Here is a 25,750-nt window from a genome sequence, read left to right as displayed (position 1 = left end):
CAAAAGTAATGTACAGAAGCGGGGGCGTGGTTGAGCGTCAGCGGTGGACGGAGAGGAGGCGGGTCGAACTGGCAGGTAACGCGTGATGATTCTCACCTGTGTCTTATTACCACCAGTCTACTTATTTGTGTCTCTTTGTGTGTTCAGTAACTGCCATAACCAGAAAGAAAGAGTGCGCTATAGTTGGCCGAGCTTGCAAGACACACACGTATTCACGCACGCGCACACACCTACACGCCATGAAGCGTGAACTTGAACTTGACGGAGTGAAAGCTGTGAGTCTGAGACATTTCGGTTGAGTTGTTTTGGATTTGTTGAGTATTTCAAAGTGCGCTGAAAAGTGCGGACTGAATAAACGCAAGCTAGGAGCCTACGCATACAGCCAGTTAGTACGTAGTGAAACGAATCAACGTTCCTCCAGGACCAAGGTGCTACATAAGACAAACACAGAACAACACAGAACTACAAGGGACTACATAAATTTATACATAAAGTGAACATGTGCAGACAGCACAAGATAGTACAATGACTACTGGGATAGACAATGGGCACAGTAAGCCCCAGTGCAGCGCCGACCAGTACACAGTTCTATTAGAAAGTGAATCCAGTGACAGTAGTGCAAAAAGAGTACAATAATAAGTTGCTGTAGGTGTAAACATAAGAAGTAGCAGCCTAGTAAAGAGTATCAGATATGTACAGTATAATAAATATTTGTAGCAGCATAATGTAATGTGGGGATGTGCAAAAAAATTGAAAAGAGGATGGAGGATGTCCAGTTGTGTGTGTGTGTGTTAAATTTCTGAGTATTGAGGAGTCTGATGGCAATTGATGGCAACAACTGTCTATAACCCCTGTTCTAGACAGTTGTATACTTTCAACTTTGTGGCAACAGTTTGGGGAAGACCCACATATGGCTGTGATGGTTAGGTGTCCACATACTTTTGGCCATATCGTGTACTTTGTTGAGTCTGTCAGTTGATGACCCCTGCTCTAGGGCATAACAATTTCATATCCATAGCCAACGTCAAAACCTGTAGGTTCCTTTCCTCTGAATGTTCAGCAGTGACCTGGAAGCTCACTAGGAATCATAAACAAAACTTGGTGAATGAAACTGGTGAGTTTCTTCCATACCTCAGTGCATTGTATTTAACTGTTTTGCTTGATAATACTACATAATCTCATATCAAATCACACCTTTCTCACTCTTTCTCTTATGAAGCAACAAAATACTGACAAGCCTGGACTCTTACTGTCTGGAAAGCATAATGCCGATCTGCCATTTCCGACTGCAGCTAGTGGCCACTTGGCTGCTCTCGGCAGTAGCTATAGTGCTGAGTCTCATATCAGTGCTGAGCTTGGGTGATTATAATCATTATTTCGAGAGCTGTCGGAGGTTCTGCGTCGCTGAGTAGGCACACACAGCCGAGCTTCTATTCGGAGCTGCATTCATCAACCTCACAAAGCCGTAATGCCACATCACATATAAAAGAGCAGTTCTTTATCAGTTCTCTATTTATGTCTCTATCAGACATAAATACAGCGAAGCTGACACAACCTGGATTTATGACTTTATAATCTGTAACTGAACGTTAACGCATATCAGAGATGCTGCAGATGTGCTATAAATGCTGCGATGCTTTTGACACTAAAGAATATAAAAGTGACTGAGGATATTAAGTATGGGGGTGTCACAGTAAACAGTAAATTTTCTCAAAGCATCATGCTATGTTTATTTTTCGGGTTTTCACTTGTGCATGCTGGTCACGAGTTGTTTTTGTGTCTTTTCTCTCGAATACCTAGACACTATGGAACTATGGTGAACATTACCTTTTCAATAGTAGTGCTTGTTTTGGATAATAAGCCAGCATTCCTGGCCTTCAGAATGCACATGGGTTTTGGCATTGTTTTCTTCTTTGGAAAATGCAGATAATGCAGGAGAATGAATTTGTGTTTAATTTTAATGAGCTTGCTGTTTTATGAAAATTTCCAATAGTCAGACCATGTAGCTGAGTCAAAACTGCACTTATGGCAAAAATATGATGCGTGTAATCTCATTTTAGTTTGGCAACACAGCACCTCTACTTTTTTTTTTTTTTACAGGTCTTTGGCTGGCTTGTAAAAACAAGAAGCATCACAAATATGAAGTGACATTAATATTTGTTCTTCAGAAATGTTTAAGCATGACAGGATTTGGATCGTCATGCATTTAAGGCGTAGGATTCTGGGTAGAAGGTACTCTTGTGAATGTATTTACACAGCCATGCATGTTTGAGGGAGCTTTTACAGTGTAGTGCTGAAATATCATAACATTATTCCACAGATCCTATGACTTAGATGTAGATGCCTCTTTTCTCATCATAGCAGGTGCCTCTAAGGAAAACTGTTTTCTAAGGGATTCATTACATAAGCAGTGGCCTACAACCATTGTCACACAAGAATTGTTCTGGATCTATTCATTAATCTTCTCCTGATTCATTTCTGCTGATTATTCACTTTGGCTTGAATTAATTTCTCCACTTACAGAAATCTCTGATCACCACTGGCTATAATTATATTTTGCCTCTTAACAATGATTAGAATTTGCCTCTTTATTATTCCATTATTATACACATCATTAAATAAGTCATATGGCTGTTGTGAAGAAGAGTTTCCCTTGTGGATATGTGGTGAAATAGAGATTTCTAATAAGAGGAGATGCAGCGTGTACTGTCAGAGCGTTTAGGTGTGACTGAGACATGAGTCAAACCGTCCTGGCCAAAACTAGCACCCTGCGGTTGGCATTTCACAAGGGCAGAACAGTGAGCACCATGAAGAAATCCCAAATGCACAAGGCTTCTTTCAGTCTGATACCAAGTCTTTTAAATTACATGGCTCCTAAATGATGGCATGTTACCATTGTCCTATGAATCATAACGGTGTATGAATAATATATTCCATTTTTCTTCATTGTGTTTTGTTCCCTAGATTTGGAGTGTATGTGTGTCATGCAAATGGTATCCACTGTCCATTTCTCACCCTGCCATCTGGAAAAAAACACCTCCAGTAGCACAGCTAGAACTGACACACAGCCCAGTCATTATTTTCCCCGCTTATGTCAGGTCAGGAAAGTGTAGACAGACTCGACCCAGTTTTTTCCCCACATTGTCCATACCCAATGAGGGGTTGTTAAGGTATGCCCTGGGCTGTGTTTGCTTCCAGTGTCACAGTTCCTACTACTGGAAGTAGAGCAGCTGAAGGTCCCACAGGGCTAGTTTTGTGGTGTGTGACTCTTACGTAACGGGGGGATTTGAGAGCGGCCTGCAGTGTTCTCTGTGCACTAATGAGTACTGATTACCAGCCTTGTAAACAAACATGAATGAGAACTCATGCATTTGCTGCAAAACCACACTCAACCTCTAAGGATTTGGTTACTGTAAAGGCATGGCCTCTTTGATTCTTAGCAAGTATAGTTCAGTGTTTGAGTTTTATGGTATTAAGTAAATAAATTAATTTAAATGGAAGACTACTTCAGAGCAATTTCATCAAGCAATTTCATAGAAGAGCACTTCAAGCACTTGAAATTGAAATAAAATCTGTAGGTATACAGGATATGCCCACTGCACTCACTGTCCAAATCTGAGCAGTTGAAGATTGGAAGAAGACCATGTGGCATTTTTCCAGTCTTAACATGTCCATTTTTGGTGATCCTGTACCCACTGTAACCTCAGACTCATGATCTTGGCTGACAGGAGTACAACCCAATGTTGTTTGGTGCGTTGAGAATTCTGAGATGCTTTACTGCTCACCACGGTTGTAAAGAGTGGTTATTTGAGTTACTGTAGTCTTCCTGTCAGCGCAGACTAGTATGGCTATTCTCCTCTGACCTCTCTGGTCAACAACACCCACAGAACTCACTGGATGTTTTTTTGTTTTCACATCATTCTGTGTAAACTATAGAGACTGTTGTGCGTGAAAATCCCAGGAGATCAGCAGTTTCTGAAATACTCAGATCCTCTCGTCTGGCACCAACAACCATGTCACGGTCAGTCACTGAGAAAACATTTTCCCCATTCTGATGTTTGATGTGAACATTAACTGAAAGCTGGCCCTATATCTGCATGATTTTATGCATTGCACTAGTGCCGCATGATTGGCTGATTAGATAATTACATGAATGAGAAGGGTTGTGGGTGTTCCTATATGCAAACAAGATATCCAAAACAGGCTTTGGCTTTAAAGAAATAAATATTACAAAAAAAATTCTGATAATTTTCCATTGCTTGTGTTTCATCATTTTAGATTCATTTTCTTGATCTAATCACTGGGTAGATTAAAGATTGTCATTAGTGTCTGATGTACTGCTAATATGGATCACTATGTGCTTCTTAAAAATAGCAAATAGGGTGACGGCAAAGGAAGATCAAATGGCAGCTGAGAAAATCAGCAAGATTTTCCACGTGCTGCAATTTAAGAATATTTTAATCACCCAAACGTTACATATATTTTATGGTCTTTTATGAAACAGAATAAGGTTTCCGAGTACACATCTTAACCAGAGACTTGTACTTTCAGGTTCAATCTGTTCATACTGTTTTGTTTTTTTTTTTCATATTTGGATTCATGAGCATTTGTTTTGTCGACTTTGTATGATGGGACAAGTAGAAACAATTAAACATTAATTTTAAAAAAATAATAATTTTATGAAAAAAGAGGTAATTTCCTATTTTACTGTGTGCTAAAAAAGACATGCCATTTTCAATCTGAAATAAAAACATATTGAGTGCAGTGTATGCAGCGATATACACCCTAAGATGTTGTTCGCCGAGCTAGGAAGATTTAAAACCCATCCAAATTTGCCTGAAGTTGAGAAAAATGCTGGACTTCCAATTGTACTCACTTGTTTTTTTCTGCTCTGAGTATTTTGTGTGTCACATGAGCACTCTTAATTCTTTAGGGTATGTGTGTGTGTGTGTGTGTGTGTGTTTGTGTGAGAGAGAGAGAGAGAGAGAGAGAGAGAGATCTGTTTGCTACATAAACAAGTAGATTGAGACTGTGCTGATAAGACCCGTGTTCTGCACCTTTATTTAACATTATAAAGTGCTCATTTGTGTTCATGCTTATCATGCTCATCTCTTCCCAAACATGGGAGAAAACAAGGTAAGGAGATTAGTCTGAAACACAGCCTGTCCTTCATACCTCCTTTTCACTCCCTCCCTAACCCCCACCATAAATGCCCACGAGGCATCTAGCCTCTTTACCAATAACCAGTAATCAGCCTTAGCTTATAGTGTTTCATCTAATTTTCATGTGTACATGTCATGACCCCAGTATTAAAAGTTTTGTTTTGTTTTTTTTTTTTACATCAAAGTTTTCACATCCAAGCTGGAAAATTCTAACGTACTGATTTACATTTACAGCTCCACAAGGCCTAGACTTTAAGATTTCTTAAATTTACTTTATGGAAATTCTCAGACAATTAGAAAATACATTTTTTTAACAGTAAAGACAGAACCTTATTATTCTCTTAGATCAAACTATCTGAACATTTCTTACTCTTAATTTCATGAAATAAGAGAAAAACATAATCAGAGAAAGACATGTTGAGCCTATTAAGAGAAAATTATGATTATGTATACTCATCATTAATTTCTATTTTCCTGACTGTAATCTCTAAGATTATCTCTAGTCTCTATCATGGAGAATATGTAGAAGCTAAAGTGACTTCATAATATTGTTCATAATATTGAGGCTTCTGTAAGTTTTATATGAAAAACCTGGCAAAATTCCACATAGAACCTTATAATACTGAGTTCATGAAGTGTTAAGCAACGAGTCAATACTGTAGCAGGGATGAAAATAGGTGTGTCAAGGGTCATTAGTAAGAAAAGAGTTGTCCCCAGACTACCACAGAATTTGGTGTGGAACAGCTGATTATCCTTCCTTTAAATGGTGCAGTAGTGACAACACACCTCATCTGCATGCACTCCTGCTGGATCAGTGCTGTGATTTTTTTATTAGCAGCATTGCAGGAGCTTCCTAATGACCTATGTGCTGCCTGTCTGTCTATAAATGACATGTGAGGTGCTTAAAATGAGGTCTCTATCGATTTGGCCCTGTAAAGATTTGGCTCCTTAGAGAGTCACTTAATCGTAAGTGACAGAGGCCCCACAAAGATTTGTCACTCCAATGCACTTTCAGCAGGTCCACTAGCCACTCCAAAGACACATTAGCATTTAACCCGCTCACACTAATAGTGGAGCATTTGGAAATGAACAGGGCATCTCACGCAATCAATAACCACTTTAACATCCAGCTACACTGAAGCATATCCTATTAACACCTCTATTAACACATTTCGCTCCAGATATTTAAGATAGTGTTAGTGTGAATTCAGTAACACAGAGCTGCCTTTCTGTGAAGCAGAACAGCCTATAAGCTCGCGTAGGCTGGCAGGCAATCTTTACGACCTCTGAGCTCACCTGATTCTGCGTATAAGGGAATTCAGTTTGTGGTCCATCAGGCCATTACATATTTAACTGCAGCCATTACAGTTTAATTCTTGTAGCCAGCCGTAGGGCTGTACAGCCCACATAATCAGGCATGTGTTTTTTTCCATCGACATTACGCCCCAAACCTCCGCCTAGCACAATCATTCATTTCACACAGCCCACACAGAGGCTGCTCTTAGCCGGACTTGTAGTCTGGGATACTATTTATTCAAGTAGCTTACAGCAGACCCAGGTGCAGAGCTTGCCACTCATACCTAGAATATTTTGCATACCAGGAATGAGGAGAAGGGAAAAGTTTTTCATTTGTCATTGTTTATAAGGTTGCTTTGTGAACAATCACAGAAACTCCTTTATTCCTTAAAATTCAGTTTTGTTTGTATAGCGCTTTTAACAATGGACACTGTCACAAAGCAGCTTTACAGAAATATATAAATTCCCTATATAAATTTTAAATTTATAAATTTATCCCTAATGAGCAAGCCAGAGGCGATGATGGCAAGGAAAAACTCCCTGAGAAGACATGAGGAAGAAAATGTTGACAGGAACCAGACTCAAAAGGGAACCCATCCTCAGCTAGGTGACACCGGATAGTGCGATTGTAAATAATTTCCCTTCTATAACTGTGTGTTATATAATCAAATAGTGCAGTTGTGTAACCAGGAACATATGAGCTTATGAGCATCCCATGAATATAAGCATCAGAGTCATTTCTGAATTCATTATAGTTTTAACTTGAAGTCTTTTCAAGTGTTCAATGATGGAGACTTGACTGCAAAACTGTTTGTAGCAATTGCAGTCCTAAGGCTAACCAAGAAAGACCATTCACACCCATCTTTCTGATTTCAGTGTCTTACCGACCACAGTTATCTCATTGATCTTCAGGCTGTCCATGTGGGGCCATACTCATACTCAGGTGATGAGAACTCCAACCAGAAGTAAGGCATCAGGTTGGATCAGGCAGGTCCAGAGAGCAAAGGATCAGTGATATCTCAGGAGTAGCAAATGTAGCTCAACAGAGACAGAGAGAGAGAGAAACACAGATTATTAGGTATGCTCATTGTTACGTAATGGTTAAAGGCAATGTACATTGTCTTCATTCGTCTTCTGTAAGTGCTTTATCCTGGTCAGGATAGCGGTGAATCCAGAGTCTATCCTGGGAACAATGGGGATAAGGTAGGAATACGCCCAGGATGGGATGCCAGTCCATCACAGGGCACCATGCACACATACGTTCACATCTGAGGCGATTTAGAGATGACAGTTCACCTAACGGCATGTTTTTGTGAAGAAACCGAAGATCACTGTGGAAACCCACACAGACATGTGGAGAATATGTGAAACTCCACACAGACACTAACCCGAGCTCAGGATGGACCCAGGGACCCAGGAGCTGTGGGGCAGCAGCGCTACTCGCCACACCACTGTGCCACCCAGTTACTTCATTAATCGATAATGAGTGTGCACAGTTGTAGATAGTCATCATTTAAGTAGACATTATTTTCTTGATTTGTTGCCCCGCTTCGATCTAATGCTTTGTGCCATTATAAATTGCTTTTAAAAGAAAAGTGATGGTGCCGTTAAGCTGTAAGCCTCAGGTGTGGACTTTGCATGTGGGCTGATGCTTTTCACTGAATGATTTTACTAAGACGAGTCCACTGCACATCATTACATGCTCTCCACATATCAGGATGAGTGATTCATAATTCTCCAACAATTATCTCTCCAACAGAGGTACGAATGAAGAGTCAATTAGATGCTGCTTACAATTCTCTTGCTGTTGCCCTTGTTTCTTTGTCCATCTGTCTCGTTGTATATGTAGTTTTCTGTGTTACTGATAGTGACTGTTCCTATTAGAATAATACTTGGATACACTATACACTATATGGTCAAAAGTTTGTGGACACCGATATATGGGCCTTCCCTAAACTGATGCCACAAAGTTGGAAGCACACAATTGTATAGAATGTCTTTGTGTGCTGTAGGATTACAGTTTCCCTTCACTGGAACTAAGAAACCCAAACCTGTTCCAGCATGACGGAGTTCCTGGAGGTCCATGGAGACATGGTTTGCGAAGGTTGGAGTGGAAGAACTCGAGTGGCCTGCACAATATCCTGACCTCAACCCCACTGAACACCTTTGGGATGAACTGGAACACCGACTGTACCCTAGGCCTCCTCACCCAACATCAGTGCCTGACCTCACTAATACTCTTGTGGCTGAATGGGCAAATCCCCACAGCCACGTTGCAAAATCTAATGGAAAGCCTTCCCAGAAGAGTGGAGGTTATTATAACAGCTAAGGGGGGTGAGGCGGGTCTAAGTCTGGAATGGGATGTTCAACAACCACATATGGATGTGACAATCAGGTATCCACAAACTTTTGGCCATATAGTGTCTTTTCCTCATTTCTTCTTAGTGTGCATTTTTGGATGAATCCCCTTTTCATTCACTTGGTCACTGAAGTATAACTCTGTATACTAGCACTCCAGAATATCCCTGCAGAATATTATATAACTGTAAACATGCAGAAATCTTGAACTCATTGCCCTCTTGTAAATTTTCTCACTTGTTAACCCAGTAACACGTGAGCAGTGACAAATAAAGATCAAAATGACTCCCACATCTATGCTGATTCAGTGCTGATTCAAGTCACAGTGAGCACAGAGCTATTGGTCCTGTTTTGAAATGACAGTGGAAGTTAAAGCCCTTGTCTTATGTGGTTATCTTTCATTGTCACATGAAAAAGAGCTAAGGCTTTTAGAGCTCAAAGAGCTCTGCAGTCCATCTGTCTTCAGCACCTCAACTTTTCTTTCGCTTTTGTTTTTCCACAGTCCCTGCAAAAGAGCTAAACAGCACTGTATGTTCAGTTAATACCACCTGACACAGGTCATCTAGATGCCGATCGTGTTGCATTCACTCAGTCCTTGCATGTCCTCCATTTCAACTCTCTTCCATTACATTAGTTCATGTTGTCAGTTGCTCTAAAGCTGAAAGCTGACCTGTTTCCGCTGCACTGTGTGCTCTATAAAGCTGTCCGTCATACACAGTGTCATCCATCGCACTTCTCACACCCATGCACTTCCGTCTTAGATCTACATGATGATGTGTTGATGATTTGTTATATAAGCAGGACACATGTCAGGCCTCTCTCCTGCCTCGGAAAAGAAGGTTACATTTCACGTGACCATTGTCCTCCCTGTCATCAGAAATTTTACCCCCATTCTGTCTCTCAGCTCTTTGTATCTCGGACTGTTAATCAGTGGCTAGAAATATATCAGACTGCTGAAAAATGCTTTTAACACTGCACATTCATCACACTGAAAAGGCACTCTGGAAGTTGTGCTGTTAAATGGGATCAATAACTTCATCATAGAACATAACCTTGCTCAAAAATGCGTCACGCCAACAAAAACAGACCAATTTACTCACTCTATTGTAAATATGTATTGTCAGCACAGATCAATAAGTACTTTTGGCTTTGAAGGCCCTACAATATGGCTCTTGGTGACTGTGCCTTCCTGTTTCATCAGCTGGCTTCACTGGCTTTCATGTCTTTCATGCAAAGAGATGAAATGTGTCATGTCCAGTCTAAGACAAGTATGTCTGGCGAGTCTAACAGGTTTGAATCCTGTGATGGGTGTGTCTAGTGGCTCAGCGTGTGAAGACCAACACAATATTATTTTCCAATGTTTTTATTACCCAGACTCCTGGCTGTTTCAGTTATTTTGCATTTCTAGTTCATAAAAGCTAGATCTGTGCTAGTTCATAGGACTAGCATTATGGATGGCAAGGGCAGACTTCCATCTCTGTATACACTGATGTGGGTTGTAATCTGCTTTGACTTTGATAAATGTCCCTGCCAAAGGGGTCAGTTGTAATTCTCAGGGGTTGAATGCTGGAGCTGGATCACAAATGCTTGCTGTAGCCTTGTATTTCTTATACACTCTTTTCAAACACCAACAGCATTTACCACTGATACATCTGTGCTTTTTAGTGTGTTTGAGCTATATTTTGACTTTGAGTCAGACAGGGATGTGTCATGCATCACAGAATGGTGCACGCACACACACACACACACACACACACACACACACACAATGACCTTATCATGAGAATGACTTTCTGATTGAGTTTCACAACAGGGAACCATTGACTGTTTGGGAACATAAACATACATGTAACTGCATAGTGTGCTATTGTTGTCCATATTTCCATCGTTTGCCCTGGGATGGGAACGGAAGCAGGAAATAGATTTCAAATGGAACAATGTCTTGAAACGAGAGCGATAAGAGTCCTCACAATGGATACAGTGAAATATTGCTGATTGAGCAATGCTGACAATTGAAAGCTATGAGTGACAACCAATGGAAAAATGTACAGTATATACATATGCAGTATTTCTCCATATTCAAATATGTACAGTATATGTACTGTATATACTGTATGTGCACAGTGCTTAAAACCCCAGGAAAGGTGCTGTGCCTGATACACTCATACCAGAACCCTACACACAACCATATCAGCGTCATTGCTGTGTTGAGAATGGTTCACCACCCAAATAACCTATGAAGCTATGGTAGTTCCTTTCCACTGATAGATGGGGTGGAGGTTGGCTGACTTGCACATTGCAACAGATGGGCTATAGTCAGTAACTGTACACTTACATAATGCACCCGGGGCAGTGAGTTTTGGTATAACATGTGTGAACCTAATTAACAAGTGAGACTATATAAATATATTTAGAATCGTATCAATGTATATATATATATATATATATATATATATATATATATATATATATATATATATATATATATATATATATATATATATATATGTACAATTTTTTTTATTGCATATGGCAGATTTGGCTCTCAGAAAAAAGAAAATTACTAAAGGACATTAGAAGTGGGCACACTGTGCTGGACTGGCTTCCCATTCCTGGTGCATTCCCGCCGCACACCCAGTGTTTCCAGGCAGAGCTCCGGATTCATCACAGCCCGAACCAGAATAAAGCTGTTACTGAAGATGAATGGAGGACATTAGTAGTAAAGAATGACATTATTCTTTAGCTGAGCATTTATAATAATATGTTGTGTTTGTGTACAGCCTTTATTTAGATGCACGTTTATCTTACAGGTTTTACTGGGTTGTCTTGATTTTTCCCTGCGCATTGTTTAGGTGTGCAATGGGCCTTTTTCACAAAAACCGGAAGTATGTAGAGGCAGGGTGCAATGATTTCCGGCAAGCATTAGAGCTGATTGTTTACCACATAAACACTGGCATTATTGTCACTATTTGCTTGAAGCAGAAAGATTTTTTTCTCAGTCAGATAGGAGAAAAGAGGAGAGGATTAACAGCAAATGAATAAAATGACAGGCTTGCTTACTTCATAAACGGTACTTGCATACAAGTGAATATGGAGGTCCGTATATTACAGCTACAGTGGTAGCTTCCAGTTAGAGCTAGCGTTATAGTAATAGGCCAGCGCGAGTGTGTAGGTGTAGCTGTGCTGTGTGTCAGTGTGTAGGTAATGCTGTGTATGTGAATATGTAGGTGTAGCTGTGCTGAGTGTGTGTAAGCATATAGGTGTAGCTGTGCTCTGTGTCTGTGTGTGTTGCAGCGTGCACAGCTGTCCTTTGTGTGTGTGTAGCTGTTCTGTGTAAGAGTATAGGAGTGTATTAGTGTTACTGTTCTTTGAGTGTGTAATGGTAGCTGCGCTGTGTGTGTGAGTGCGTGTAGGTGTGTGTAGGTGTAACCATTCTTTGTGAGCGTGTAGGTGTAGCTGTGGGGTGTGTCTGGGTGTAGGTGTAGCTGTGCTGTGTGTGTGTGTAGGTGTAGCTGTGCTGTGTGTGTGGTGTACATGTGTAGGTGTAGCTGTGCTGTGTGAGTGTGTAGGTGTAGCTGTGCTGGGTGTGAGTGTGCACTTGTATCTGCGTTGCGTGTGATTGTTTAGGTGTAGCTGTGGGGTGTGTCTGGGTGTAGGTGTAGCTGTGCTGTGTGTGAGTGCGTAGGTGTAGCTGTGCTGTGTGTGTGATGTACATGTGTAGGTGTAGCTGTGTTGCGCTGTGTGTAATTGTAGCTGTGCTGGGTGTTAGTGTGTAGTTGTAGCTGCGCTCTGTGTGATTGTTCAGGTGTAGCTGTGTGGTGTGTCAGTGTGTAGGTGTAGCTGTGTTGTGTGTGTGTGTAGCTGTGTTGTGAGGTGTGTGTGTGTGTGTGTAGGTGTTGCTGTGTTGTGAGGTGTGTGTAAGTGTAGTTGTGTTGTGAGGTGTGTGTAGGTGTAGCTGTGTTGTGAGGTGTGTGTGTAGGTGTAGCTGTGTTTGTGTGTGTGTATGTGTGTGTGTGTGTGTGTAAGTGTAGCTGTGTTGTGAGGTGTGTGTGTGTGTGTTTGTGTAGGTGTAGCTGTGTTGTGAGGTGTGTGTGTGTGTGTGTAGGTGTAGCTGTGTTGTGAGGTGTGTGTGTGTAGCTGTGTTTGTGTGTGTGTGTGTGTGTGTTTGTGTAGGTGGGTGTGTGTGTGTGTGTGTGTGTGTAGGTGTAGCTGTGTTGTGAGGTGTGTGTGTGTGTGTAGGTGTAGCTGTGTTGTGAGGTGTGTGTGTGTGTAGGTGTAGCTGTGTTGTGAGGTGTGTGCGCGTAGGTGTAGCTGTGTTGTGAGGTGTGTGTGTGTGTGTGTGTAGGTGTAGCTGTGTTGTGAGGTGTGTGTGTGTGTAGGTGTAGCTGTGTTTGTGTGTGTGTGTGTAGGTGTAGCTGTGTTGTGAGGTGGGTGTGGGTGGGTGTGTGTGTGTGTAGGTGTGTAGGTGTAGCTGTGTTTGTGTGTGTGTGTGTGTGTGTGTGTGTAGGTGTAGCTGTGTTGTGAGGTGGGTGGAGTCTGTCTCTTTCCTGTGATTGTCTCCGCTCTGCGCGCTCGTGCTTTTCCTCTCCGCTGTGCCTCAGTGAGAGTCGCGCGCCGCTGCGGAGCTTCGGGTTTCTGGAGAGCTGAAGAGTGGAGACGCTTCCACAGCGACTCCTGCACCGTCTAACGTTTTATTCACTCGGTTCCGCAGGCTTCTTTCAAAATGACAGAGGAAAAGAATGGTCGACGTATAAAGCTGGTACGTTCACGTCTCTCTGGCTTTTTCTCAAAACGCTTCTGAGCACAAGCTGGTGGGCTTCTTCATAAGAGACATGAAACTGCTCGAGCTGCTGAAACTGCTAGCCTAGCTCTCGTCTTCTCCTCAGGGCTAAGGATATTTTATCCGAATTTGCGGTTTAAGAGGTTTAAGTGATAATTCGACGCTTTAGTATAAGTTTGTGTTTTATGTTTTGTTAATAAACGCCCCCGTTTGTAATCCCACACTTCTGTCCGGTTCCTGTTACCTCAGAAGCAAAGGTCTGGCTAAACTAGTTTCCGTCGCAGTTATAGACGTTAAGCACACAGCATGGGAAACGCCATGTTCGACTGTTCCTGAATGCAGAATGAATTTCATTTATGTTCATCCTGAGTGTCAGAGAGAAATCAGTCGTGTTGCCGTTCGGCATCACGGGGAAGTGTGTGCCTCAGCCTCAGTCCACAGCGTTAATGAACTGGTGTGTTTCACACGCGTTGTGGTTAAAATGTCCGGATCCTGGACCAAGTGGATTCAGGTTCAGTGTCAGATTCAGATCTCAGGATCAAGTGTTTAAAAGAAAGTTTAGCACTCTTCAACATGAGACTGCCAGTGACACAAAGAGCCCAAAACTGAAAGGCTAAAAAAAAAAAAAACTTCAGCTGATCTAGCTCATCTCATCTACCAGAGTTTTGTCATGTTTTGCATTGTTGACATTTCTAAAATGATTTCAGCTCACCCTTGTTTATTTCTGCGTAGATCATTGTGCATGTCTGAATCATTTTCTGTCTCTCAATCACACAGGAAAAAGTGTGTTGCTCGTCCTCATCTTCCATTTTTTCCCCTTAAGCATATAAAATGCTGAAATGTTCATCTGTACAGTTTCATCAGGCTTATGATATACGTTTATTACGTCACACACTACGAAATGATCCCGATAAAATTTTGGCAGAATTCTATAACAGGCTCGGCAATAGCATGTGTTAGATTATATAATAAAGATCTTCTAGCGATAGATCTAGGATTAAAGAAATGACTGTGTTCTGCTTACATCATCAATCCGGGCTCATGCAGAAAACAGAGTCTTATAAACAAACTTTCGTTAAAGTGAGTTTGAGGTCATAAGGATATACTTCATGTCGGTTAACGTTTTGTTTACGTTCTGCCATTGCCGCTACGGTATTTGTAGCTGTCATGTGAATTTTGTGTAATTGTATGCTGTACTGTTATTGGTGGCTTTTAGACGAGTGTCATCGCAGCAGTCCCACTCTGAGATTTTAATCATGACCTTTCTCATGCTGATACTAAATCACCTTATGCATTCTGAGACCACTGATCTCCACACACAGCCAAAGAATTTGTTTAATATGTGATTTTTGTGTTTGAGAGGAAAATCAGACTGAAAATCGTACAGTGTAAAGCTGGATTAAGTGCAGCAGGCTTTTTTTTTTTTTTTTTGGATGTCGTGAATCCATTAAGGACACTTTTAAGTCTTTCATTATTCCAAGTATTGATCTGAAAGACATTTCTGCAGGAGGCTGCTTCAATCTTGAAACAATTATTGACATTTTGATATATTTGGAGCCTTTTTTTGTTTACCTCCTCATCCTTTAAATATACTGATAAATCTTTTTTTTTTTTTTGTTTGATAGAAATTGGTGTTTGTTGATCGAGTTGTTTTCTCGTTACATCCAGAATACCCGTCGGCACAGTGTTGAAGGTCATAAAAATGGCATCTAGCAGCCGTCATTTTTCAGAGGTGTATTGTTCACATTGATCTGATTCGCTTCCTGGTTACATCCATAGGGCTCTCCTCTCACATAAGTAACAGCTCTAATCCCTTTAATATTTATGGCTGGAAACGCTGGAAAGCTATTTACAGAAGCATGAACACAATGGGCACACATTGTCCCTCTTCTGTTGCCTCTCTGCATATTTATCTTTAATTCAGCTGCTCACTCAGCTGTAGGAAGGCACTCTTTGGGCTCTTTTTACTACAAGACAAGCTTTCTGACAGTCAGACACGTAAGCAATAACCAGTTCTTTGTTACTGTAATTTTGTTCTGTAATCGCCAGTTGCGCATGTTGGAGCATCAGGTTTGATCTTAAATGCAATAGATTTGTTCTTACATTAAAATGTGCAAATCTGGATTGTACTCAAGTGCAAAAAATATTTATACAGACATCTTTAGTGCTTATGTACTGGTAATCTAGTGGACATTTACTCCTCCTGGTCAGGGTCTTTTACTCATGCCGGTGTTACATGATAGAGAGCGACTGAATGAATACGTTATCAGTAAGTCAACTAGCATGTGTCCAGCCACTTTAATAGGAACACATGTATCCCTGCTCATTCATGCAATAATCAGTCAGCCAATCATGTGGTAGCAGCACAGTGTGTGAAATATTGGATATACAGGACAAGAGCTTCGGTTAATGTTCACATCACACATCACAGTGGGGGAAAATTTGATCTCTGTGACGTTTTAGTTTGAGGATCTTGGAGACTGCTTATCTCCTGTGATTTTCATGAACAACAGAAGATCGGAAAAACATTGCCTGGACTTTTTCCGATCTTCAGCTGCCCAGTTTTGATCTGTGCTCACTGTAGCCTCAGATTCCTGTTCCTGGCTGTCAGGAGTGGAACCTGATGTGGTCTTCTGAGCCCATCCACCTCTTGGTTTGGCATGTTTTGCATTCTGAGATGCTTTTCTGCTCACCACGGTTGTAAAGAGTGGTTATTTAAGTTACCAGAGCCTTGCTGTCAGCTCAAACCAGTCTGGCCATTCTCCACTGAGAAGGCGTTTTTACCTGCAAAACTGCTGCTCACTGGATGTTTTTATGCACCATTCTGTGAAAACTCTAGAGACTGTTGTGCATGTAAATCCCACATCAGCAGTTTCTGAAATATATATATATAGTGTGTGTGTGTGTGTGTGTGTATGTATATACACTCACTGGCTACTTTTATATACAGAGTGTCCAAAAAATTCAGGAACCAATGAGAGTAACATATACATATACTTGATTTTGTATTTATTATTTACAACATATGCTCAACATTTCACCCTTATGTTCTACGCATTTTCTCAGCAGCTACATCATGTTTGGATGGACATATTTGCTCAACATATTTCCATTGATTCCTGACTTTTGGCGTTAATTATTTGACAATTAATAAACATGCTACAGGTAGGAAGGATTTAGAAACCTGTAGAAACATTTAGGAATATTTCATAAATCTTTTGTAGGAACTTTTAGGAAACATTTGCATGTCCACAGGATCCTGTTACACATGTCTTTGTAAATGAGACATCTGGGCTGTATAAATCCACAAACGTGCAACAAGAGCAGCTGAGAGTGTGGTTGTTTAAATCTACTCATTCATGTGATGTGGTAACATGTGTTTCAGAGCAGAGTGAAAAGCCTCCTGACGTGACCTGATATGCAGCATTCACACTGTTTGCAGGAATCGGGGCTATTGTAGTCATGAATATGGGGAATTCATGAACAATACTGTCCTGGAGGGTATGCCTGTGCCAAATTGTGCACTAAGTGCCCAGTTTGCCAATGTTCAGTGCCAGGTATGTGCACTGAATAGTAAGATCTGTGACACAATGGTGTTATGATTTCTTTACTCATCATCTTACTGCGCCAAGTCTATTTCAGGAATCATCAGGGCATCCTGTACTGTATGCTGGATAAAATCCATCACAGAAAAAAGTGTATCCTTTATTCATCACCTGTTAAAAGGTGTGATCATCTTGCCTTAACTACCTGCATTACTGTCAAATGTCTGATCATGTTGCATCACTTTCCAATTTAGTAAGAAATATTTCATACAGTGTGTTTATAGATTTGGAGCGTTTGAGCATGAATCAGCTCAGATGCAGTGCTGTGTGTTGATTAAGTACTGGTTATTTGTTATTAGTTTTATGAGTCATTATTTAAGCTCTGTGTGGGAAAAAATAATGCTTAATTGATTTTTTTTTTTTTTTTTTTAAATAATGTTGACCTTGCCATATAAAGATGGACACCAATACTCCCAACAGCTAAGTGTATGCTATCAGTACATTTAGAAATGAAATCCATGTACAGACAGTAAGTGAGGTATAACCGGGCATATAGATGTAATATATTTAGCTCTCACAGGGCCACGCTGGCTCAGGTTCAGTCTCTGTTGTATCACCTACTGTCCCTGCTGCCTACAGTGCACACTTCCCCAACAGGAAATGGGGTCTGCTGTACTGTTTATTGTCTTTCAGCCTTGTATCCATGGAGACCTAAAGAGGACTATTTCCCCCAGTCCTGCAGGTGTAAAAGTGGCATTATGGGAAACTGTCCACAAGGCCTGAAAAAAAGGTCCTGGCATTGTTTTCGATATTGATGCTTCCAGGTATCTAGACAGATTTCTGAAATATTTAGCTCATATGTTAGTTGATTATATAAGGTATAATTTTATGTGGTGTTAATGTTTATGTAGAAGGAGTAGTCCAAAGTAAATTTAACAAGCTCTGTTTGTTTATGTCTGGATTGGTTGTGAGAAGACCCTGGAGATCACATTCAGCTCAGGTGTCTACACCTCGCAATATCGGGCACAATGGTTAGAGGCTTTAACTTGTCATAGTATCATAGTAACACATCAGTAATGTCTACTTACACATTTGTTCAATTATTTGTTGTTACACAGATACAATAAAACAGATGTCTAGCTTCCTTCAAATGATGCAGCAGGAGAAAAATAAAGTTATAAAGTTTTTTTTTTTTAATGGTTGAATGCTGTATCTTCTCAGTAGTACAGAAAATTTCAACTATAGGAGAAAGTATAATTCCTGTTGTTTATAAAACACTTTTAAAATAACACACAAACACTACACTGAGAGCATCATGTACAGCATCTGTGTGTGTTCACATTCGATTCATGGTCAAACGCTCCAAATCTATAAAGCACCTTAGTGTATATCTAAGTGACTATTTATAATTCCATCATACTAAGTTTTACAGTGGTAATTGGCAGGAAAGTGTACTACGTTATGGTAATTTAGCTTGAGTGGGATTGATTATGTCTTAAAAAAATGACCATTGCTGGGATCATATGCTTCTGTGCTTGACTACATTAGTCAGTCCTGGCCTCTGCATTGAGGAGCGAGGAAGTGTCATGCATTATGAATGAGTTTCCTCTTTACAAGCTGATAATTAATTTCAGGAACACAACACAATAGAGCGCTGGAATAGGTCCTGCTGAGTCAAGCTCCTGACTTGTTTTCTCACTCCGCCCAGGCACTTAAAGCAGCATGGCAGTCTAGTAGTGCCATAAGAGCACCAGCTAGTGCGCGCTGCAGAGACTGAGACTTTCTGCATGTACTTGACATGTTTACTGTTTTCTCAGTGACATATGGAGCCTTTTAGGTCTTCATTCACTATTATTGCCTGATCCACCATAATGTGCCCGAGAGGAAGCACTTGGTGAATAGTGGCAGGCATTGGATAATGAAGTTATGAAGTCACCCGTGAACAGTGGCAACATGTCACTGATATACTTCCATAACAATGTGCTTATGCTCAGGACTAGATTGGGTGCCATAATGTGTCCCTGGGAAGCTTTCACGCTGTTTTCAATTCCAGGACCGTCCTCCAGTAGAGCGCTCCCAAGTCGCTGAGGCAGTTTGCACATGTTTCCTTAAAGGAAAAGAAAAGAAAAAAAAAGCCTTAATTGGTTTTTCTGCTAGTGCTTCTATGAGTCCTGACACATCAGAGATGATACTTGGTGTACCAATACACAGATAGTCATTACCACTTAAGTAATTCTGTTTTTTATTAAAGCTTATTTTAAATGTACCAGGACAGGAAGTGATGTGTAATAGGTCTGCTGACTTTAGGAATGGTGAATTATGCTCAGTCTCCTACTGCCCCTGCTGCCTCTGCCGCAACAGGAAATGGGGCCTTGTCTGCCCTACTGCATACTGTCTTTTGCCCTTGTTTGCATGAAGCTAAATGTCCTACAGGAGTGACAGTGGGCATTAAGGGAATTAGGGATACACCTCACTTTTTCTGTTTCCAGTGGTATACAGATATCAGAGCTCTGAGAATCAGCTGCTACCTGATACAGTTCTGATAGACATCCTCTTAGTAACCGAGCCAAGTTCTGTGAAATAACCCACATTAATGGCATTACATCATAGATCAGTTTGGGCAATATGTCAAATCTGCACCATTATCAGTTCAGCAAATAGCCATCCATCCTTCAAAAAGGTGCCAGATTTTAACATCAGAATGCAGTGCTTTCTCACACCACCACAGATGTTTCAGTGGATCCATCCAGCAGTTCTCTGCCTGAAATCCAGTTCATTTATCAACATCTGCTCCGAACTGAAGCTTCAGGCTGATGGAGGTGGAGGGGAGCGTATGGGTCTAATTGACTGTGCTGCTGTGGAGATGGAGGTAGGCAAGAGGTCATGAGTTTCCAGCAGGGAGGGAGGCTTCTGCTGTGGCTGTTAAGAGCCAGCTGCCTGTGTTTCCCATGATCTCACCTGGCACTAGGGATCATCAGCAACCTCATCCACCCTAACCCCTGGGTCTCGTCCTCTCGGATTGATAAAAGCACTGGAGAGCAGGCAGGGAGGGGTGTAGCTGGACGTGATGTGCTCTGACAGGCATGTAGCATACACACCTAGTTTTGAAAAAGGCATGCACATTCATTGCACATTACTACTTTCTCTCTCTCTGCATTTTAAGGGATTTTAAAAAGCAGACATGACAGAAATACACTCAGTGGTGCATGCGAATATTCACATTTGTTTCAAGCATTCTGTGTACACACTTATCTGTCTGAACAGGGTAGCATAGCTACAGTAAAAGGAGCAGAAAACGTCCTTTCATTTCTTCATCATAGAGTAGAAGCTAGGTTTCTGCATATTGTGACAAAATGCTTGTCAAACTTTAATTAGCCGAAGCACCTAAATGCTCAGCAGTCTTTGGCATACACAGTTGAGACATCAGCGGTGTCAGGATTTCCATATTTTAGCATGAACATACTCTCTCCTTGATTCATTTATGATAATCATGTTGGGCTCCAACCAAAACACTGCAGTGTCTTTTAATAAATGTGCCAGTAACCTCTGCACACTATTTACTGGCTGTGTTTACATGCAAAGATTTTCACTAATCAATTGAATTCATTCCAATTACAAATTCTAAATGAACTGTTTATGCATGTCCTAAACTGGACACTCCTCATTTCTATGCACATTACATGTAATCCTATCCAAAATTGTGTGTGAATGGCGAGAGGTTTACTAGCTATGGGCCTCAGTTATCAAGCTGGATACGAATGGATTTATTTGTAAATCATTCACATGAGCATTCACACAAGAAATTTGGTATTCAGGATAATCCCATAAGTTCAGAAAAATATTTGTATCCTGATTGTGCTCCTGAGTGTGTGAATGTAAACCTCGACTTGATTGACTTGTAATGATATGGAGTTTTGTGGAAGTCACATCATGCAAATGAGCTATGTCAGGAACGCGCTTTGCCCTTCATGGATGATCAACATACGCACACGAGTACAAAGAAAATCACCATTTCTAAAACCTTTGTAAATTCGGGAGGCAGTTTGGTTTGGCTTACGCAAACATTTACACAGAACTTTACTGAAAGATTAATTCAATTTATATATTTTTAAACTGAACAAAACGTCCTCCAAGTGTGATCTTTAAATGGACATTGAGTAGTAGAGTTTATGACCACAGTAAATTTCACAGCATGTCTTTTTTGCCTGAAGTTCAGGAACAAGGATGTTTTAATTGTTGAAAATAACATAAAATACACACATTATCTATCAGGAAAACAGATATGTGTGAGTAAATACCTTTACTCATACTTAATGTTTACCAACTGTAAAGTCCATTGTTTGGGAATAACACAATAAATATAGGTGTTTTTTTTTTTTTAATAAGTTTTAAACTTTACTGAGGTCAATTCACATCCTGCATCTGCCTCAGAATATTAGTTTGATTTCAGTCCAACCTCACAAGTATTGTAAATAGATTAAAATTTGTAGCATGAACTGTGTTTCCTTACACACCCATTTTACAAGGATCACATTGTGAGCTAAACGCTTGCATAGAAATCACACGCTGATTCCGATAGTGAAAGCAATTGGACACAAAGTGTTACATGGCTATTATTTTTCTATTTCAATGCATTTTTAAAAGGATCTCCAACCTCATACTGTTGAATAGAAATTGGTTTATTCAGAATAAGGTGTATACATGATTATTAGGCTGCATGTAAACATGTAGCCAGGGACTTCCGACCTGCTTTTTGATCCCCTGTGTTCTTTTTGTGGAGAGGCAGAACGAGCAGGTGAAGGAGAAGGAGGAGCACGGCTGGATGAAGAGCAAAGTCATTTTGGCTGCATGACTAACACTCGACGGCCATGCCGTTCTTCTCAGCCGAGCATGGCGAGTGCACTCCTACTCGGTCCAGCAGCTCCAGCCCAGCTGGATTAGAGTGCTGCTGAAAAGCCCACTCTCCACACTGCATAATCTTTCACTGCAAGCAAGCATGTGTTTCTCTACAGCTGATGTGTGGTGGTTTTGATCGAGCAATTGTTACTAAACAATAGCATCTAATTTCATCTTGATTAAGCATGTGAGAACACAGACAGTGTTTTTGCTTTCTTAAGCAGTGAGGCTTTGGAGAGTTCTTGTAGGAGAAATGAATCAGTGATGAATGTGGCTGAAGATGTTGGTCTTGGCCTGCGTGATACCGGACACTTCCAGCTGTCCTACAGTAGCCTTTTATTCTTAAGCCCTGGCATGAGTGGGCTCTTCTGCATACCTAACACAAAACAGACAAAAGTGAGCTCATCAAGCATACACACACCCACACACGTACAAGATCCATTACGTGCAGTTTAACCTGCATTTTGGTGACCCGCAGTGCTGAATGGAAATAGATGTGGGGGATGTAGGAGTGTAGTGTGTGTAAACTACTTTAATTCTTTCCTGGCATTCATGTTAAAACAGCCTCTATCAAAGCCCAACATTTTCCATATGGTACTATTCAAGAAGACTGCACAAAGCACAAGACCATTTTTTTGGACAGGAGAGTATTTTTGTTAGTTATTTTTGAAATAAATTTTGTTAGCAATGTTATAGTTTCATTCTCTATTCTCTGTTTTGGCATAATGGAAGCTCGATGGTGCATCCTTTTTATTCAAGGGCACAATTTATGTACGTAAACGTAACTAAGCTCTCACTCTCAAGAAATGTGTCACTTTGCACTGCAGATATTCTTGAAACGAGTTAAACAAAGGCCTGCCCTGTAAAGCACAAATCTAACAACATAATAAAGAAGAGCTAGGCATTTGAGTGTACAGATTCAATAAGGCAATGAGACATTGCCAAAAACAACAATGCCTTCTCCCCACCCTCATGCCCTAAGGAAATACCAAACATTACAGATGCTTATAAATAGAAGCATCTTCCTTTCTGTAACCTAGTGCAGGATGGGAACTACGTCTGAGAGGGGTCTTGGAAACCTGCCAACCTCTCTCTCTACCCTCATTCTCCTCCTTTCACCCCTGCCCTCTTCGTGCATGGTTTCACAGTCGTGTAACACCTCACAAAGAGCTGTTCATTTATTAATACAAAGTCGTTCTCTGGTGCAGGTGTTCATTACTGAGCTGTAAATGTGGAGACGTGTGCAGCTCCATTACCACCCCATCAGCCTGATCATTCCACAGCTTAGTTTTAGCCTTAAATGAAATCCACGAAGTCTTAAATTATCTAAAACAGAGGTGGCAAAATTATCTAGGGATTCTTACACTGAAGGGGACACATCAGTACATCCAATCACTTGTCATTAATAACAAGTGCCTTATTCATTTTTTAAGTTTTATTCAAATTGATATCACTGGCCTATATTTATACCTACAATAGACAACACAGGTTGTAGTGATGTAATGTTATATAGTGAAAAACAAATTGCTATAAATTTGTTATAATGATTGGTTTCGCAGTACTTTTGAATATTAAACTTTTTGTGCACAGCTACTTTTTCTGTCCTTTTTTCTTGGAGCACTCAGCATTCTGAATCCACATTTTTTCTGCAAAGACTTTTTTTTTCAATGCACAATTTTCGCCTGTATGTGTACAATAGTGTGTGTGCTTCTGAGATAATGCCAAAGCACCAAATAATGCCAAGGAAGGACCTCTAATGGATGCATTAGTAACTGTATATAGTAGATAAAGTGATCTGTAATGAATTTTTCCCCCATATTTGACTCCTCATCCTTTATAAAACATTTTGGTTTGGTCAGTTGTGATAGATGTCATTATTTACTTTAAATGTTCAATGTCAGTAATGTTTTAGATCCGTGGTGCAAAACAAAATGTTTTTAAAAGTGTTATCACGTCATAGGTTGTGATCTGTGCAGATAAATCTCACAATGGCGAGGTCTCTCGTAAAGTTTTTGCAGTAACAAATTCTATTTTCACATTCCTAATGTTTGACATTTGCGGTTTTATAACTTTTTATTGTCTAAAGCCAGAAGAAAAATATAATGTGATCTGTGTTGCATTTGGGAGTTGTTCAAAATGGCATAACATTCATGAATGCCGCTTTTCTATAATATTCAGACAGACATCTTTACTTCATCAGCATTATTTCCACTACTGCTCGTAAGTCTGTAAATGGTCTGATCAGATGTTGAAGGAAGTGATGAGGTCCACTACAGCCATCATGTGAACTTGGATACCATTTTAAACATTGACTCAAGCTCTCCGTGCTTGTTTCCCTCTCCAGTGATCGAAGTTTAAAGGGTTAAGTTCAAGCCTGGTTTTTGAAGTGTGATGAGGGGCCGGAGGGAGATGCAGGGGGGGAAATGAGATATCTAATATCTCTCATCAGTATGACGACTCTCATTAAACACACTGTGTACTGTGCCAACGCTGCTTGGCCGTTATCCAGCATGTAAAAGATAGAATCTGTGCATCAGGTCAGAAGCAGCTCAAAGAAGGACTGCTGTGAAAAGACTTCTAAACACTTGAGATGTAGCAAGAGAGCCAGACTTGCATCAGTGATGATGATTCTGTTATTTTTGATTGAAAGAAAGGAATGTGTGGTGTGTAAGTAGATTCCCATCACTCACAGCTCTGCAAGTGAAGAGAAAATGACTGTCACAGCACAATTTCTGCATATTTGGAGATGTTATAAAGCCATGGTGATGTAGCAGAGTCCAACAGTTTGTAACAAAAAGTGCTCCTAAAGCCCTAGTCAGATTGGATTAGTTTTTTACATGTCTCATTGTTGATAAAACTCTCGCATCCAGACAGCAATAAAATGAACACAATGTTTAATATCTGGGGTAGGGTCACTGATGCATGGGCTCAATGACTAAATACGGCAAGTAGCTGCAGTCAAACATCTTTTTTTCAAAAGTAAGGCAACATCCAAATATAAAATCACCGATGTGTAATCGGACGGGACTAAAATGATTGGTGAAAAACAGTAGGTAATTCGGCCTGTAATTTTGTCGGAGGAGAATGGAGAAAAAAACAACACGGCCAATCCAGATGCACATAAAATCACAGAGAAGCTCCTGTGAAATAGGAAATTACCCCAGGACCCCATGTAAATTTAATCCCGTCCGAACAGAGCTTAAGTCTAAATGTTTGCTTTTTTATTGAGAGTATCGTCTGGTTTGATTAACGGTTGTTGTTGCTTGTCTGTCATTTTTTGTCAGTTGTTGTTGACCCTTGTTGCTTGTCTGTCATTTTTTGTTTTTTTGCTTTTTAATAGCCTGCAGCCTATTATACAATTTATAGACATCACATTTGTTTAAAATGTATTTACAGCCTGGTCCATAAGTATTTGGACAGTGACATAATTTTCAGAATTTTGCCTCTGTACACCACCACAATGGATTTGAAATGAAGCAATCAAGATGTGACTTTCAGCTTAAATTCAGGGGATTTAATAAAAATATTGCATTAACCATTTAGGAATTACAGCCATTTTTTTTTTTTTTTTACAGAGTCCCTCCATTTTCACAGGCTCAAAAGTAATTGGACGATTGACTGATAAGCAGTTTCATGGCGAGGTGTGGCCTGTTTTCTCATTATTTCATGACAAATTAAGGAGATAAAAGGTCTCTAGTTGATTCCAAGTGTTG

At 40.4% G+C, this 25,750-nt stretch overlaps 1 protein-coding gene across 5 annotated transcripts in view; it reads left to right on the top strand.

Annotated features, from left to right (window-relative positions):
* mid2 (midline 2) overlaps positions 1 to 25,750 on the top strand; it is a 119,594-nt gene that overhangs the window by 40,163 nt on the left and 53,681 nt on the right. For 2 of the 5 annotated variants that reach the window (XM_053235247.1, XM_053235245.1), the window contains exon 1: positions 13,355 to 13,575. The exons of 2 other annotated variants lie outside the window; for them this stretch is intronic. The gene's annotated coding sequence lies outside the window, so the exon portion shown is untranslated. Of the gene's footprint in view, positions 1 to 13,354; positions 13,576 to 25,750 lie in introns of those variants that run through there. One more of the 5 variants, XM_026917872.3, reaches the window with a different exon arrangement.

Source organism: Pangasianodon hypophthalmus, chromosome 7 (assembly GCF_027358585.1).
Source record: "Pangasianodon hypophthalmus isolate fPanHyp1 chromosome 7, fPanHyp1.pri, whole genome shotgun sequence".
NCBI lineage: Eukaryota > Metazoa > Chordata > Actinopteri > Siluriformes > Pangasiidae > Pangasianodon > Pangasianodon hypophthalmus.
The sequence above is the reverse complement of the archived record's forward strand: the minus strand, read 5'-3'. Positions and strand labels throughout refer to the sequence as shown.